Consider the following 19,414-nt stretch of genomic DNA (forward strand, 5'->3'; position numbering starts at 1 on the left):
TTAAGATCTCTATGCACTACTGGAGTTAGAATCTTACCAAACCTAATCAAGAACACATTAATGACGTGTAGGCCTGGCTACAGAAGGAACAGCAAAGAGAAAAAACCGAAACCAAAAACAGGAGGAGAACAAGAACAAATGTTTCAATGGGGGAGACTCAGGCAGTGCAGGAGCTGCCGAAGCCAGAGAAGGGCTGAGGGGGGTCAGGCAAAGCTAAGCCACCATGTAGGAGAACAGCGGAGGCTCAGGAGCCTTTAAAGCAGGAGCTGGCACATGATGGCCTGTGGGCCAAAATCCAGTCTGTTGCCTGCTTTCATCTAGCTGAGACTCTAAGACCGTCTTTATATTATTAAATGGTGAAAACAACTCAAAAGAACACTCTGTGATACATGAGCACTATATGAGACCTAAATTTCTATGTCCATAAGTAGTTTTATTGGAGTGCAGCCACACTCACTCATTTGTGCACTGTCTCTAGCTACTGTGTTCAAACCCTGCAGCTGAGTAACTGCTACGGAGGTCTCATGGCTGGCAAAGCCTTCAGTAGCTACTATCTTGTCCTTGATGGGGTCTGTTGACTGACTGATGCTTTAAAGAGCTGTTGGGGACATCACAGACATTATCTTATTTAATCTTCAAACAATCTTATGGGAAAGGTGTGTAAATATGTGTTTGTATATTTTAGTATCTTTTATACAAGAAGAATCTGAAAGGTCGATCATGTGACTTCTCCTTGGCCATAGCTGGTGAGTGGCAGAAACAGGAAATGAACCCAACCCTATCTAACTACAGAGCCCATGCTGTGGAGTTGCCTTGAGAAACCAGGAACTTTTGACGTATCACGGTGATTATTATTCAAGTTCCCCTAGTAATAAATATAATCTGGGAAAACAAAGACTAAAATTTATCTGCTGGACTACAGAAGAAAATGAGAGATCAGGTTGTTGGGCATGTCAATTAAGACAACGAAGCTTAAATATTTCCAAAATGAAGGCATGAGAGATGTTTTCAGGGTCCCAGTGAACTCTAAGGAGACTCCCTTCCAAAACTTTACTTTGAGCCACTCTAGTTTTAGGGATCAGAGAAGAATAGAAAGGCAGCTAAAAAGGCTGTCAGTTTCTCTGCCACATTTAAAGGATCTTTACAACAAAGCCGAGGAAGAAACTTTGACAAAGTACGTTTCTCAGAGAAATTTTCTTTTATGACCTTAGAGAAAATCTCATAAAAGTGAAGGAAAGAGTGAGATTAGAGGCCTAGAGATTCAGCAGATGTTTCTTTGGAGGTGGCCTAGGGGAACAGGCTACTGCGGTATTAGTAATTGATGGGCAGTCTGGTGCGTTTTCTACTTTTCAGACCAGCAGTAAAGCGCTTTCTGATTCTTAAGACAGGAAACGAACTTTTATCACAACACTGGGACACAGATCCTTGATGCTTATGCTGGAACCAGATTAGCAAAAGACATGCAGCAAATTCCAACATAAACTCAGTTCTACCCAGTTTTTACATAATGATTTAGTTTAGAAGAAATCATTACTAGAAATGAATTTTGACTTCTGAACATGTCCTTTGCAGGTATATATATATATATGTTGAGAAAGGCTGAGTCTTTTCCCATTAAATCCAAATCCACAGCTATATTCTGTTAATGCCTTCTGTCATCTAATTGACTCAAAATAGATAAAGTTTAAAGAAACACCAAACAGGCCAGGCGCAGCGGCTCATGCCTGTAATCCCAGCACTTTGGGTGGGGGGATCACAAGGTCAAGAGATCGAGACCATCCTGGCCAACATGGTGAAACCCTGCCTCTACTAAAAATACAAAAAAATTAGCTGGGCATGGTGGCACGCGCCTGTAGTCCCAGCTACTTGGGAGGCTGAGGCAGGAGAATTGTTTGAACCCAGGAGGCGGAGGTTGCAGTGAGCCGAGGTCGCGCCACTGCACTCCAGCCTGGCACCTGGTGACAGAGTGAGACTCTGTCTCAAAAGAAAGAAAGAAAGAAAGAAAGAAACACCAAACAATTTTTCCTATTAATTTCAGTACCCTTCACGTGAAAGTCAACATACAGAGTCATTTGCATCACAGAAGTTTAGAACTGGAAGAGGAGTTAGAGATTATTTATTGCAATCCCTTCCACTCACAGATGACAGAGTGCAGATTTCAGTGATGTGACCCAAACCCCAAAGCTCAGGAGGCATATAGGTGAGATAGGAACTCAGAGAGTTTGACCATGGCCCTGGAGTTCACCCAGTATACCCTGATCACCTCCTCCACTGAAAATGCTGAGAAGGCCTTCTCTCTTGGTGGACCACCAGCCACTGCAGGGAATGTACCGAGAAAACCTTAACAGTTATTTTAATTCAAATTTCACACTTTGCCATCTTTTGAGGGTGAACATAACTAGTTCATCTCAGTCCAATCAGAAGTTACCGTTTGTCTACATATCATGCTAATGTTAACATACACTGTAAAATTGCTTTGTCTGTCTACAGTTTCTAAAATGGTGCCCTAGACTCTTTCATGATTTTCTCATCCCCTTTGGCGCTTTCTTGAGAAACTATCTTTTAGTCCCTTTTCAAATCTCTAAAGACATTTTCTAAATAATCTTCCTCATTAGCCTGTCTTTGTCATTAAATCAAGTTTGGTATTTTCCAGCCTTAATCAAACCAGCTAATGCAGGTCTCAGTTTATCCAACTTTGGAATGCCAATGATTATTTTCTGCTGAAATTGAAAGACAGAACTACTAGCTCTGAGTCATTTGGTAAAAACATGGAAGTGATATAGATAGGCAACCTAAATTGTTATTACCAAATTTATTCAATCTTTTGCATTTATTTTACTGGATTCTTTGTATGTGAAGACACAAAGACACCTATGTAAGTGACAACTTGACAAGAAATTTTTTTCCTATATATTCTCTTTTTCTATTTTACTTATTAGTGTTGTTTTTCAACTTTTTTCTGAAAAAATGAAATCTCACTGTACATAGAAGTTTATGCATTTCCAGGGTCTGTGCTTGATAAAGAAGTCAGCAATCCTCATGTAATTTCCTACCTTCCTTTTTCACTTTCCTGTGAAATCAGCTAAATGAAAAACCATCCATGTTTCCTATATGTCACTGCCTTATCAGAAGCACTTAGCACAGAATTAAGCATTATTTGGCCATTCAATTAATATCAACAAATCTCAATAAAATATATTAATATTATACTATTAGTTATAATCAATATATAGGGTAAAACACAAACCAGAAAACCGTAAAATACAAATAAAAGAAAGCTAAATCAGAACTTCTAGAATGTCTTGCTTATTGGAAATAAGTTTTAAAATGAGTTGTCAATAATCCATTTATAATTCAAATTTACTCAGCTACATAAAAGAATAAAAATATTCCTTTCCTTAATTTTCTTCAAAGCCTGATATGAGTGGGGTATATATAGACACACACACACACTGAATTTTCTTATGCATATATAAGAAATTTTCTTAAATAGCTAATAGCTATAATAAAAGTGAAAATAAGTAAAGATGGGGGTTAAAACTGTTCATAAGAAATAATCAGGTTTAGGCAGTGGTGGCAAAAGAATGATCGAGGAAGACTTCCTGGAATGTACAGAATTTGAACTTATTTTTTTAAATGACTAAAGTTTGAACATTAAGATTTTTGGCAAGGGGCATGCCACAGAGAAAGAGCAGTGTAAGTGAAAACAAGATATGAAGGAAACTGTGGGAAAGAGGCAGGAAAAGATGGTTACTGGAGATATTATAAAATTAAAGTTGGCGTGATGTGGCAACTCACTATATCTGAGGAATAGGGTGACTCTAAAGTTTTGTCTAGAATAACATGCTACCATTAATGGAAACAGGTAACAGAAGCCGAGCAGTAGGACTGAGAGAAAGAATGTTGACTTTTGTTTTAGATACATGGATCTTGAACTCTTAGTGGGGAATCTCGGGTACAGGTGCTTTTAAAAATTGGAGTATTTACTTCAGAAGTGTATAATAGATTAGACATGAATTTGTGCTCCTCCCTGGAGCAGAAACCTTGTAGTCAGGAGTTTAATTACAGCTATTTAAGATCAAAGGGCTACATGTAGAGAGAGAAGATAACCAAATTTAGAACTCCAGGAAATCCTCATGTTTAAGGACTGGAGAAGGTATTTGACTATTGACAGAGAAGCAGCAATTAGAAAAGTATAATGAGAATGAATATGAAAGAGGACAAATGTTCAAAAGAAGTGTATGTCACAAGTCAGAAGAGGGGAAGGGGGATTGAGAAAACATCATTTGATTTTTAAATTAGAAAGATACTTATGGTTTTTAAAATAAAATGTTGTATAATAATAGAAGATCAAAATGGAAGTACATAGGAGTTATAGTGATAAAATACTATACTGTAACTGAGTCTGAATTATATTAAGATTCATGGATTGGGAAACAGCAAGTTTGAGAGAAGGATTATGAGGATAAGAAATCTTTCCCTTTAGTTACCTATATTTGTAGCTTTCTGTAAAAAGAAATACTATACAGAGCACAAAAATTAGTTCAAAGTACAGGGTCTTTGACTTCTAGTTAAATTGCAGAAAATCACAAGAGCCTCCCACTCCAACCCTAATAATGAGAACAAGTGAGAGAAGCTATGCAATCATCATTTAAAAATATCCATCAGAAAGCATCTATGAAAACTATAATTATTGAGTCATACTTGATGATGAAAGACTGAACACTTTTCCACTATTATTCAGGAACAAGGCAGAGAGGCCTGCTCTCTCTACTTCTAATCAATGTTGTACAGAAGTTAGGTCCTACCCTTTGCAGTAAGTTAAACAAAAGGCAAAAAGGTTGCAGATTTACACGTGCATGACTGTGTGTGTGTGCGTGCGCGTGCGTGTGTGTGCGTATCCAATCAATACAAGAACAACACGGATTCAAACTGCATGGGTCCACTTACATGCAGATTTTCTTCTGCCTCTGCCATCCCAGATGTAGCAAAACCAACCCCTTATCTTCTTCCTACTCCCACTCAAAGTAAAGACAATGAGAAGGAAGGCTTTTTATAATGACCCACTTGCACTTAATAAATAGTAAATATGTTTTCTCTTTCTTTATGATTTTCTTTGTAACATTTTCTTTTCTCTAGCTTTATTGTAAGAATATAGTATGTAATATATAATACATGTCAATCAACTGTTTATGTTATCAGTAAAGCTTCCAGTCTCTAGTAGGCTATTAGTAGTCAAGTTTTTGAGGAGTCAAATCTTTTATATGAATTTTTTGACCGTGCAGGAGTGTCAGCACCCCTAAACCCTGTGTTGTTCAAGGATCATACACGTGCATATGTGTGCGTGTGCACACGTGCACACACACACACACATTTAAAATTGTTCATGTAGGAATTCCCAATGGATCTACAAATTAACTAGAACTAAGAAGTAAATTAAGCACTATTTCAGAATACAAGACTGATATACAAAAGTCCATTGTAACTTCTGTACTAGCCACAAACACTGGAAAATAATTATTTTAAAAACTCATTTATGATAATGTTAATAAATATAAAATACTTAGGAATAAATCTAACCAAGAGCTTACAAGACTCTTACACTGAAAACTACAAACATTGGTGAGATAAATTAAGGAAGGTCTAAATGTATGGAGAGATATACCATGTATAATATTGTTAAGGTACAAATTCTCTCTAAATTGGTTTAGAGATTCAATGCAGTTCCAAGCAACATCCAAGCCATCATTTTAGCAAAAATTGACAAAATGAGGCTTTCGCTGATGACATAGGGCAGCCAAATTAATATTCAAGAAGAAAAATAGCACTGAAGGACTTATATACCCACTTCAAAGTTAAAAAGTCACAGTAGTAATCAAGAGTGAGGTATCAGTTTGAAAGGAGTGCCGCAGAGATCAGTGAGATAGAGATCCACAATTGCATTTTCAACAAAGGTGTCAAGGGAATAAAATCAGGAAAGAAAATATGTTTGTTTGTTTTTTAATAAAAATGCCATTGGAACAACTGGAAATCCATATTAAAAAAACAGAAATAAACTTTTATCCACACATCATACTATATACAAAAATTCATTCTAAATGGACCGTGCCATGGTTTGGATATTCGAACCTTCCAGACTTTATGTTGAAATCTGTTTTTCATTGTTGAATGTGGAGTGAATTGGGAGATGTTTGGGTCATCGGGCAGATCCCTCATGAATGACTTGGCACCATTCTCATGATAGGCATGAGTTCTTGCTCTACCAGTTCCTCCAAGAGCTGACTGTTACACAAAAGCCTGGCATCTCCTCTCTCTCTCCCTTGCTTCCTCTCTCTGAGTCATCTCTGCAAACACTGGGTCCCCTTCACCTTCTGCCATGAGTGGAAGCAGCCTCATGCTCTCACCAGAAGCAAATGCTGATGCCATGCTTCCTGCACAGCCTGTAGAACACTGAACCAAATAAACCTCTTTTTAAAATAAATGATCCAACCCCAGGTATTCTTTTATAGTAAAATAAACAGACTACAACAGATCTTAAACCTAAATACAAAAGTTACAACTGTAAAACTTACAGAAGAAAGCATAAAAGAAATTCTTTGTGACCAGGTTTGAAGCAAAGATGCTTAAATTAAAAAAAAAAAAGCATGAAATATTTTAAATAGCATGATGAAGTGGACTTCATTGAAATAAAGAAATACTTTGGCTCTTTGAAAGACGTTATTGCATCAACAAAAATACATGTCACATACTGGAAGAAAATACTTGTAACACATACCAGCAAAGGAGTTTAATCCAGAATATACAGTGTTGCAACTCATTAAGAAAAAAAACAATTCCATTTTAAAATGAGCAAAAAAATCTGAATAGACAATTCATTAAAGAAGATATAAAATGGTCAATAAACATTTTTTCATATGTTCAATATTATTGGTTATTAAAGAATAACGAATTAGAATGTCTAAAATTCTAGAGTTTGGCAATGCCGAGTTACTGACGATGTGGAATCACTGGAATTCTCATAGACTATTGGTGGGAATGGAAAACAGTTTGGGAGCTTCTTAAAATGCTAGACATTTAACAAATGCTATGGTTCATCAGCAAAACTTGGCTAATTTATAAACCATCAGGAAAACTTGCAATGTGGGCAGAAAGGTAACCATAGTAATTACCACAGTAAGTAAAAGTGTGAACCTTGCCTGGCTGCAAATACCAGTTCCATTATTAATTCAGTGTATGACATTTATGCAAGTGACTTATCTACTCTGTGCATCATCCCTTTTCTCATCTGTAGAACAGTGATGAGAACAGAACATTCCTCAAGGGATTTGATTAAAGTAATGCAGTTGTATTAATGCTTGCAACGTAACATGTGCTTAAGAAATGTTAACTATGATTAACTGGACTTGATATAAAATTATTGTAAGAAGCTTTTTGTTTACCTTGTTCAAGTCACATTTGACATAAGCAGCATTTCTTGAAATGTGATTTGCAAACTCTTGGGGATGCCCTGAGACATTTCCAGAGGATCTGCAAGGTCAAAGCTATTTTCATAACAACACTCTAATATGATGCACCTTTTTCATTCTCATTCTTTTACAGATTTCAGAAGAGTTCTCCAGAGACTACATGACATGTGATGATGTAATCATTCTAATGAAATTTATATTTGATTAGAATTCTCTATATTAGTAGGTTTAAAGTATAAATGTACATTTTTGGAGATTAGAGCGGTTTGTTCTCAGAACATCTGTTTTGATTTTTCCTATCAGGATACCTGCTATAATGTTTGTAATTTAATTATTGTCTAATAATTTATCATTTTGAAATCTTGAAGTGTTTCTTAGTCTGAAATGTAAACAGAAGAAATAATTCCACTTTGCTAATTTTTCATATAAACTGTTATTTTAGATTTTAATATTTATTCTAATTTAAGACCAAATCTATTGGGGGATGTGTGTGTGCGTGTATACATGTATACACACACACACACACACACACACACACACACACATATATATATATATAGAGAGAGAGATTGAGAGAGAGAGAGAGAGAGAGAGAGAGAGGCTGGAGTGCAGTGGCATGATCTTGGCTCACTGCAACCTCCACCTCCCAGGTTCAAAGGATTCTCCTGCCTCAGTCTCCCAAGTAGCTGGGAATATAGGCACCCACCACCATGCCTGGCTAATTTTTGTATTTTTAGTAGAGACAGCATTTCACTAAAAATGACCAGGCTGGTCTCAAACTCCTGACCTCAGGTGATCTGCCCACCTCAGCATCCCAAAGTGCTGGGATTACAGTCATGAGCCACCACTCCCTGCCTGATTTTTTTCTTATATTTAAGGATGGATTCTTGGTTTAAAAAGAGGAAACTGGAAAAGTTTCTCAACCCACAACTGCACTATCTACAACTGCCATTGTGAGCTTATAGCTATCCAGCACTTAAAACTTCCTGATGAGACCAGTGATGATAGTCACGAAGGCTAACTTTTGACACTGTATAATAAAGTGTGTCACCATTTGGAAAATGTGTAGATTTCAATGGACCAATATTTTCCAAATGACCGTGATGCTACATATAAGCTGATCAACAAAATCATGTATGAATAGAGGATCCATTCCTTTCCTAAGCATTCTTTAGGACCTTTCTCTTATAATCACATTACCTAATCTCCCCTTAGAATCTTTCATCAACCCATCTGATCATTCATTCATTCACATATCCCCAAAGTATTTATTAAGCACCCATTACTGCATTCTAAAGAATGAGATCTCAGAGATTAAAAACAAAAACAAAGAAATAAAAACAAGCCAATACTAGTTCGTTAAGGAATGTTTTGAGTAAAGGTTTGGGTGGACAGACTTAGACCACACAAACTCAGTTCAGTGTGATATCATGACAGGTTGTGATGGGGACATGAAGAATCTTCATGTGGCCCTGTACAGTACATTAGTAAACGTGTCCTAGAAAAGGTGACATTTAAGGTGAGCTTTGTAAAATAATAGGAAATAGCAAGACAGAGAAAACAAAATAAGGCTTTGCAGGAGCAGAAAATATATGCAAAAAACAAAGACGTGAAAACAAACAAACAAAAAAACCTTGGGAATATTTCAGCTAAGATAACGTGACCATAACACAGTATTCAAGGAAGAGAATGATCAAGAATAAAGCTGCAGTCAGACAGTAAAATACAGCTGTCAGATTACCCCCTTAAAGTGATGAAAACTGCATGATTGCCACACCCCTTAAAATGAGTTTTAACACATGCTGTGCGGCAAAAATTCTTGAGACTTACAGTCACTGACCAATTAGTATTTATCATGGACAGTGAATGTAAAGAAACATAGCCATACACCTTTCTACTGTGTACAAAGTAGACTGTGACAACATGCAACCACTAATTTCCTACACACTGAAACAGATCCAATGTTAAGATAAAAACAACTAAACTGATTTTCCTCTGGTTTGATTTAGGTAGGTAATCAAGGCCATAACATGCCGATGTGGAAAAATGTTCCAACCATCCCCAGGAAAGAAGAAAACTAATAGGCAACAAAAACGTAAACAAAACCAGCTCTTCTTAGAACATTCTTTGCTTTCTTTTGGTCTTCCTCTTCTTATTTAAGCCCTGCGTTGTTGCCCAATACACTCTATTTAGGTCTCATTTACTTATCTATGTCCCACTCACTGAGCCTTTCAGTTTCCTTTTTCTCTTTACTTTAAAAAGCTACGTCCAAGTGTCATGCTCTTGACCGAAGGCAGAACACAACATAATAAAAGTAACCACTGCTGTTGGGCAACCAGGTTGTGCTGCTCTTTTGGGTAAAACAGGTATCTTATGGACTCCGGAGATACTCCAAAGGATTGAATCAATCCAAAGATTTAGACTTTGGGGCAGGACAAAGTGGGAAAGCAATTTTTGTGAGGGGTGACCTTGTGACATCCCTCATATACAACTTCCTTGCCATCAGCCAGGCCAGCAAGCAAGCCTTAGTGACCAGGTTAGGATAAACTGTCATAGCTTCAAAGAGAGGAGGAGAAAGAGAAGAGAAGCCGTGACTTTAATCAGGATAATTTGCTCTCCAAAGTATAAACTCTTATCAGCACATATCACGGTGCTCCTACATACCACTGCTAAAATTTTGTGAGCGTTAAGATGAAACAAGGGCTAATGAATTATTCTGAGTCAGTCACACAGAAGAGAATCAGAAATAGAGGCTGTGGTGTATTAAATTGTTATTTGGGATAGAGTTGGATAAAAAGGAATATGACTTACAATTAGTGATGGCAAATATTTTAAAACATTAAAAAATAGAATTTTACCCAAAGATGTTTTTTCCACTGGGAAGCCTGCCTTTTGCTAATCATATTTACAAATGTATAGTGCTAACTTAATATGAGTATCTTGCTTTACAACTCATGTACTGACAATTTTATTGCATTTACCCAAATTTCCTTTGATGCTACATTTGTAACTCTCTAAATTCTTCACACATAGTGCTAAAGATCTTGATATAATTTTATCCCCACAAATACACAATTTAAAAGTTCATGCTATACTGTGGAATACTGAAATTCCTTATCACATGTTTTATTAACTTAATAATGGAATAAAAACCACATATCCTTTAACTACTGATAATGAGCATATTTGAAGCTACAACGTGATTGCAAATTGAGAACAATAAGCAGCTGACCATTGCAGTGCATATACTGTCACGTGCCAAATAACAACGTTTCTTTCAGCTATGGGCCACATATGCAATCATGGTCCCATATGATTATAATGAGGCTGAAAAAATCCCGTTACTTAGAGACTGCTGGCCATCTAATGTCATAGCACAGTGCATAATTGAAATGCTTGTGGAGATGTGCCACGGGCAAACCTACTACACTACCAGTCACATAAAAGCATAGTACATACGATTAAAACTTGATCGTGATAAGAAAGTACTATTTTACTGGTGTATGTATTTACTGTACTGTGCCTTTAATTGTTATTTTAGAGGGTACTAGTTTTACTTATAAAATTAAGTTAACTGTAAAACAGCCTCAGGCAGTTCCTTCAGGAGGCTTTCCAGATTGCAGTGGAGGTTTTTCCATTGTAATCAAAGGTGAGGACCGCTCCATGAGTGTTATTGAACCTGAAGACTTTCCAGTGAGAAAACGTGGCAATGGAAGACAGTGAAGCTGAAGACCCTGACTTTGTGTAGGTCCCTGACTTTGTGTAAGGTATGTGTTTTTGTCTTTATTTTTAATAATAAAAAAAGCTTAAGAAATAAAAGCAAATAAATACATTTTAAACATAGAAAAAAATCTTATAGAATAAGCATATAAAGAAAGAAAATCCTGGACTTATAATCCAACCCTTCGTCAAACATTTATTTACAAATATTCTCCATATAACTTCACTGTGCCAGTAGGCTCATCATAGCAGACATTCACTGAGTGCTCATGAGCCATTGAGCGCTTGTGTTAGTTGACTGTGCATCAAATGGGGAACCAAACAGAAATGGTAACTCTTCCCACAGGTATCAGTCGAATAAGTGAAAGTTCAGCAAGCAATTATTCATGTCATAATAATTTGACAGAGGAAGCACAGTGTGTTACAGGAAAACATAATAAGGTATGCAGTTTAGGTTTGGAAGGTCAGGGAAAGCTTTTAATAAGTAGAGCTTAGTTTGAGATCTACAAGATGAGTAGATATGGGCCTCGCACCTAGAAATGGAAAAGTGGTGTTCTCTATAAAGAAATACTTCAAAGCTATGGCTTAGGAAGGGTCAGCATTGCCCGTTCCACCATACACAGGGTATACACACACACACACACACACACACACACCTCCAACATATCTGATCCCTGCAGTGGATCTTTTCCTTTCCTCTGTCTAGAACACTCTTCCTACTATTTGCCATATTTAAATTCTACAGATCCTACAATGGCCAACATCCTGATCTTGCTTCGAAACCTCAACTAAGTCTTAGATACCCTCTGGAAAGCCTTACTCAGTATTTCCATCTTACCAAACTCTCTTCCTTCTCCTAAATTCTTTCAAACGTATTAAAACTCTTCTACAAATATTACGCTCATTGTTAAGTGCTGACATGTATAATTCTGAGACCATTTCTTGGTTTTGCTCATGCAGACTTTAAATTCCTTCAAGTCAAGGAGTGTGTGTCATAAACTTTGCTTTCTATCTCCCTCAGTGACAAGCATAAACCATAACAAACTTTATTGAGAGAAGTACAAAACAGTGGCTGAGTCTCAGAAGAGTGTTATAAAATATAAGACATAAAATAAGCTGAAGCTTACAAAAACAAGAAAAAAATGCCCTTTTAATTTTTGCTATGATTGCCAGATAAAGGGGTGATAATGGCATTTTTATTAGATACAAAATGAGTGCACTGGCTAAAGATATTCAAATCACAGTACATGAACAAACAGGCAAACTACTCTGTTCTTATTTTGTTTCATATCCACTCCTTAAGAAAATCATATCCATACTTATAAAAGTAAGACAAAACTAAAAATAACCAATTTAAGGTCCAGAAGGTAGAATGCTATCAAATATTCTAAATGAGCTTAAATTCATTAATTTGGGGAAATTACACTACAAAATATTGAAAGCATGTGCAGATAAAATAAAGGAATTATTAAAGCCATCTTTAAAAATACTATGATGAAGAGAACTGTTGACAGAGTCCAACCATTGCCTCAATTTTCAAACTTGGAAAGGTGGATTCTACCAGCTATAATTTAGAGAGCTGGACATTAATTGCAGGTACTATTCCAAAGAGATGATTTAAAACATGGCATGCAAGCATTCGAAATGTGAAGTGCTGTTATTTATAAACTAACGAGAGGTCACAGGAACCTATCACTACCAACTAACCTAGTTATCTCCTGTTTTCAGTAGCCGTTACTTGACATCTATTCTACAGGAATGGAAACTCATTTCAGCAAGGAATTTGACCAAGTCTGTCTCAGTATACTCTCGTAAGCCACACAAAGGAATGTAAACTTCAGAGAGAGTTATTTGACTGTGTAACTGGTTGAACAACTTTAGAAAGAGGAATAATTTATGGACTAATGCAAAGCAGGAGTCTATCTAAAGGAAGGTGTCTAGGAAAATGCCAAGGTAGTTCCAGTTCAGCAGTGTAGATAGTTAATTATATCCTGATCAAACCTGTTAATTCCCCTAAATTGGAGAAAATGGCTAATCTGTATCAAGGACTCACAATTCAAGAAGACTTTGACTTTCTGGAACAACAGGTTAACTAAAGGTAACGATTAAATTTAATTGCAGTAAGTATTTGCAAAAGTCCCAAATCAAGTGGCCAAACATAAAATTAGGTTGGGGAAAAAAAAGTGTATTTTCAGAAGAGCTTGCAAAAAAGATACAAAATTAAACAATATTGTATGAGTGCAGAAAAAACGGGGGGTAAGGTAGAATAGATTTCAGGTTGATTTACTATATGGTGTCTAGAGGACATAACTATATCAGATGACGGTCCTCTATGTTCAGCTCTGGGGATCACACTAGGAAAAGCAGAAGTGCATCCAAAAGAGAAAAGCCCTGATCACAATGAGACTCTCAACCCATGCTAAAGATGCATGGGCTGAAGGAACTCAATACTATCTTAGACACTATTAAGAGTTGTTAGATGTAAAAGCATTTTGTATAAATACTCTAAGAGGTAAAAATTAAAGATATGGGTATTTAAGAGACAAATTTGATAGCTGAATATAAGGAAAGAGTTCTTAGGTTCAGACCTGGTCAAAGAAATGTTTCCTGTATTCAAGATGAGTGTTGACAAATAATTTGCCAAAACCGACTCTAATAATCTCTGTGAATTAAAAAGTATGGTCCTCTGCTGAGAATGAAGAGTAGAGATAATTTTGGTAGACTAGAAAACCTGGGAAAATCCAGAATGTGTACCATGGAGAATTTGATATGAAATTAACCAAAAAAAGAATAAAATAAGTGCATAGCACTGCTAAGTATCCTCTACCCTCAAACTGGAGTGAAGCAATTGGTAGCCACAAGATGCAGTTATGTCTCTTTGTCCAGCTAAATCCACAGCAAGGAAGATAAAGCAGACATTAAAAGTGAAGCTGACATTGGGAAGGCAGGTTCCGGTAGGTCTAGTGGCAAGAGATTTAAGGGTTTGAGCAGAGTTAAAATCGTTGGTGAAGTAAATAACAGTTTACAAGCAATTCTGAAGAGGCTACCAACCATATAACAGAAGATCACACAAGGATCTCTGTCACCAAGATCATAGCTCCAACTGGTAGCATCAAGGCATAAACAAGCCTTAATTCAAGAATAACAAAGACAACAGTGTTAAGCCCTTTAGACACCTACTATGCGCCAACCACTATGGATCCAATATTGGATACTCCGAAGGAGATTTGAATTTAGTGGGAGATGCAGACATTTAAACTGGTACTTTCAGTGATGTGTGACAAAGCAACAGGGGATAAATGGATAGGCTGGGCCTAGAAAAAAAGGTCAGGATTAAGAAATGGGTCTGCCCTACTTGCTTTCAAGAAGGTGTTCACTTTCAAAGCCACTGTCTTGTGTTGATTTCCTGCTAATTCTTAGTGTGGTGAGATGGAGGGCTTGGTATGTGAGTTAATTAACTTGAATTGCCTTCAATTTTATAAAAGGGAGGTTTTGTTTTAATGAAATATTATTAATGGCCAGAAGCATGCCAGATAAGAGAAGTTAGAAGCTACAGGCTGTGAGGCACATTCTTGTGGCAAGGAAGAACCAGTTCCAGAGGATCTCAAGTTTTAAGATGTAGCCATTCTCTCTTCCTGTGGGCTTGGAAGATGAAGTCTATTGACCTGAATCCAGGACAGAATAAAAATAAATAAATATATATACACTCACACTACACACACACACACACACACACACACACACATTATATATATAAAATAAATATATACATTATATATATGTATAAAAATATATATATTTTATATATTTTATATATATATATATATATGTTAGGTAAGACATTTCAAAATGTTCTGAAAAAAATTAAAGAAGCAAATATGATTCAGGATAGCCAGGAAATTTATTTTACCCCAAGTAAATCAATCCCAGGAAATTTACTTCACCCCAAGTAACTAATCATTGACAAAAGCTCTTGTATCAAGTCAAGACGTAGACACCCAAAACAAACTATTGCAGAATCAACGTAGATGGCCAAGAGACAAAAATATTTTTAATTATTGATACTTTTGAAAGAAATATTTGTTTTTACAAATGTGCAGAAAGTAATAAATATAAATGTTTAAGAAAAGTGGCTTGGGTAAATATTTTTAACTCACCAGTATAAAAACCAGTGCCATCAAAATGGAATAGTCTCACAAATAAAAGCCAAGCAACTTCTTAGTGAATCTGACATAGAAAAAGTCATTCTGAATAACCACTTCCTCCAAATCTTTTTCCTATCAATGGACATACTTTTTGGCTTGTTTTATTGAAATACTGCCTTACCTTTCCATTTCCCCTTACTTGTTGAGATTGATTCTGATGGCTAATTTGATATTTATTTATTTCTGAAAAAAGGTGAATTAGAAACTATGGGGGTACGTATCATGTTATTTTAAACTAACCTGTAAAGAAAGAAATATTCTGCTCAGTCCACAATCATTAACTGTCAACAAATGTAAATGCAGGATTTAATTTCCCATGTATAGTTTCTGAAAAAATTCAAAGTTACACAATATAGCAATGTGTCAGTAAAAGTGATGATAGATAAAGGTTTAATTTTTTTCAAGTTTAGTTGAAAAATATCTATGACAAAATTAGGTCATAGATATTCTTTAGGTCACAAAATAGTTGATTGATGTATTTGTAATAGATATACTTTAATTTTAATATTATCACTTGTTTATAGTGAAATATTAAAATAGCGTCTCAAAATGTCTTAAGAAAAATCACTTAACAAGCCGTAGTTTTAAGAGTTATAAGGACTAAGCATTATGAAGTTTTTCACACTTCTTTTGTCTTTGGGATTGCCATAAATAAATAAAATAATTTTATATTTCCTTCCTCATTCTCTGAATGACAGAAAACTATTTTAATCATGTTATTTAATACCTGAATATCTAGAAGCAAGACCTTTAAGGGGCTACTTATATTTCATACACTTTGAGACACCATGTCAAGCATAAGTACTTTATATGTTGATTGGATTTCAAAGACAAAAATATAATTTTTATTTTCTGCCTTTTAATAGAGATCTTAAAATACAAGAATAAATATAAGGTACCCATCTATTCACTACAAAATTCTACTAAATAAACTTCACAGACCTATTTCTTAATACATTAAAATGCATGCATCTGGTCTTGTGAAATGTTTAATTATTGTAACACCATTTAATTGTTCTAGAATTTTTCTGCTGGCCTATGTCTGCAGGCTCTATGTAGAGAGCCTGTTGTTTTGACAAGAAAAAGTGTGGCTTACGTGGTTTTGCCCTGTGGTCCTTAATTTTGTGTTATTTGATATTTGACTCTGTACTAACTTCCTTAAAATGCAGCAACTCTAATGTTTAAGTACAATTTTAGGAACTGCAGGCCCCGAGAAGATCCACAGACCCAGTTGTTTAGGCAGAGCAAAGCATAGGCTGTATAGACAACTTCCACTGAAGGAATAATGAAGTTTATACATATAACTTTCAGACAAATCAAGTGTTGCTTATTTTGGTCACGTCGTTGCTATCATAACGCGTTGATTTTTTACCACTGTGCATAATACGGTACCTGAAATAATCACTCTTAAAGAAAAAAATATGTATAGCCATTTTAGGAAAAGCAACAGACCACTTCTATACTATGAACCAAGATATAAAAATTTATATAATTAAGGGCTTCAACCCTTACCTACATGTAACAGGGAAGTTTGACGTTCCTACCAAGACCGGTCTAGTAAGTGGTAGAGATGTAATAAAATCAAATCAAGAATTCATTAAATAAGCATTTAGTGAAATCACCATAGGAGGATTGATCCTAAAACATCACTATTGATATATAATAAATGAAGTTCAAATGAAAGAAAAAAATCTGCCCTATTTAAAACCCAGCACGGTTTCCATAGGTTCGAATTCAAGATGCCTTCCACTAGTCGTCGTTAAGTGAGCCTTACGATCTTCTGGCTTACTTCAGAAGATGCAAACTGTTTATCGAGTGCACAATGAAAGAATAACCATGTGAAAATCCGTGAGCAAAGAAAGACCCACAAAATCCATAGCCTGAAATCACATGATCACATTGCAACGCAGCCCCTCACACCATCGTCACTGGCAGGCAGCTCGGGCGACGGGGTGCAGCCTGGCGCGGAGACCCCGGTGGCCCCCTGCTCACCGTTTCTCCTAGAGCCTCAGTCCTAACGAAAGCAGAAACGGGACTGCTAAGCAGTAAATGATTCTGTCTCGCACACACGCGCACACCTCGTGGAGCCGCTGGGCAGCCGCTGGAAGTTGGCCGGCCGCCTTGTCTGGGCAGCCCAGCGATCGCAGGGTTTGCTGTGGGGAGCACCCGCCGCTTACCCACGCCGCAGCCGGGTGAAGTTGCCCTGAAGCCCGCCGCCGCCTCCAGCCCCGCTGCCCCCCGGGTCCAGGCATTCCCCGGCTGCGCCCGCTCGCTCGCCTGCCCGCGCTCGGGAGGCCTCGGCGCTGCACGGGGCTGGCGGGCTCTGCGGCCCGGGCGCCCCGGCTGTGGGAGAGCAGCGGCCCCGGCGCGCCCCGCGCGTTCTCACGGCCCGGCCCAGAGAGCGCAGCCGCCGGCGCGGCGCTGCCCCGCGCCCACCCCAATCAGTGCTCCTCCCTAGGGCGCCGCTGGGCGCCGCGGGTCCCCCGGGCCCTGGGCCGGCCCTCCGGGCGTCGTCTCTTTTCCTCTCGCTCCTCCCCAGCGTGGGAACCGGGCCCAGGCTCCCCAGGGCTGGGCAATTTGGGAGCTTAGGGAAGGTTTCCCAGGAGAGGAAGGAGGCCCAGCCCAAGAAGGGGTCCCGGAAGAGGGACCGCCCGTCTGAAGAGCCCCGACCCGCGTGGGGACGCAGCGACCACTTACTTGGTGGCTTCGCATACCTCGGGGCTGTGCTTCCAGATCTGTAGCAGCTCCAGGGCGCGCCTCGCAAATCCGCACTGCGAAGGGAGAAAGAGAGAGAGCGTCAGGGGTGGCAGGCGGTGAGCGGGAGACGGGACCCTGCAGTGGCACCTGTCGGTCCCCGCCTGTGTGCACCCTGGGCACTCGCGGCAGCGGCGCTTACGGTCGGGTCGCTCGTGTCTACCCGCTCAACAGGCTGGGCGGGACGCGGCGTGCCTCGGAAACAGTGTCGACCGCGTGGCTCCCAGACCCTCAGTCCGCCCCTGCTTTTGTCTCTCTGTGTCTGTCTGTATCTCCCTCTTTGATCACCCCAAAGGAACCCTTGCAGTTCCTTTCTCTATGGCATTTGATTTTTTCAGACCTCTCCCCGTCTCCTCCCCTTCTCTGCAACGAAAGACTGAAAAAGAAAGCAGCAGCCAAAATGCACCATGGTGAGATCACACTGGGCTGGGGTCCCTAGGCTGCTCCAGGCGCTCCTTCCCCCGCAGGTGTCCTTCCCCTGGGTCTGCTCCAGGCTGCTCGCTGCTCTAGCGCAGGAAAAGTGTAGGAAAACTCTGCACTAAAACCTGCTTCTGGAAAACTGACTCTGAGCTGTGTCCCACCCACTAGGCTCAGAATAGGGCAGGGGAACCGAGTCCTGGTCTCTGCAGCCGCCCAATCGTCATCCCAGAAATTACTGTGTGGATACTGAGACCTAGGGCAGGGGACAAAAAAAAAAAAAAAAAAAAAAAAAAACAGAGAAAGGAAAAAGTTGGTGAAGACTCCAGGAAAATTTGGCCCACTTAAAAACAAAAACATGTCTTCATCTCTATGCACTGGTTCGGAAACACTGCAGTTTTCCACAGTTAAAAACTCCAGCATTTCTGCCGGGAAGTTGACATCTGCGCTGATGATTTTCTTGTGCTAGTGTTCAGATTTGAAGCCAATATACTTCTTTGCAGAAACAATTTTATGGTTACAGAAATTTTACATCTTTTGAGTAAAGTCTGGCTTCTGCTTGGCTCGGTGCACTTAGTTCTATTTGTTACCTATGTGTTGTGATATTATGCTTTTAGTCACCTTTCTGACTTAAAAAAAAAAAAACCATCATGCTGTTCCATTGTGAATTAACAATTAATCATGATCTTTATGTGATCCCTCTTCAATTCAATTCAATTCATGCTTATCTTCCTCTTTTATATGTTCCCCAAATTCACCAACTAATGTGGTCCCATTTTAAGCTCATCACATTTGCAAACTTTCTCCCAGTCTTGCCTGCTGTGCTTGCCTCATGGCGAACATTAGTCAGAA

The 19,414-nt window shown here is 38.3% G+C and overlaps 1 protein-coding gene across 11 annotated transcripts in view; it reads right to left on the bottom strand.

The window, feature by feature from the left end:
* Positions 1 to 18,939, bottom strand: part of GUCY1A1 (guanylate cyclase 1 soluble subunit alpha 1) — a 69,813-nt gene extending 50,874 nt beyond the window's left edge. For 7 of the 11 annotated variants that reach the window (XM_017526051.2, XM_017526045.2, XM_017526053.1 and 4 more), the window contains exons 1-2: positions 18,552 to 18,939; positions 18,089 to 18,162 (exon numbers count right to left, since the gene is read on the bottom strand). The gene's annotated coding sequence lies outside the window, so the exon portion shown is untranslated. Of the gene's footprint in view, positions 1 to 17,568; positions 17,826 to 18,088; positions 18,163 to 18,308 lie in introns of those variants that run through there. The other 4 variants (XM_017526046.2, XM_037737614.1, XM_017526042.2 and 1 more) reach the window with 2 other exon arrangements.
* Positions 18,940 to 19,414: the final 475 nt, after the last annotated feature.

Source organism: Cebus imitator, unplaced genomic scaffold (assembly GCF_001604975.1).
Source record: "Cebus imitator isolate Cc_AM_T3 unplaced genomic scaffold, Cebus_imitator-1.0 Scaffold40, whole genome shotgun sequence".
In the NCBI taxonomy this organism is placed as follows: domain Eukaryota; kingdom Metazoa; phylum Chordata; class Mammalia; order Primates; family Cebidae; genus Cebus; species Cebus imitator.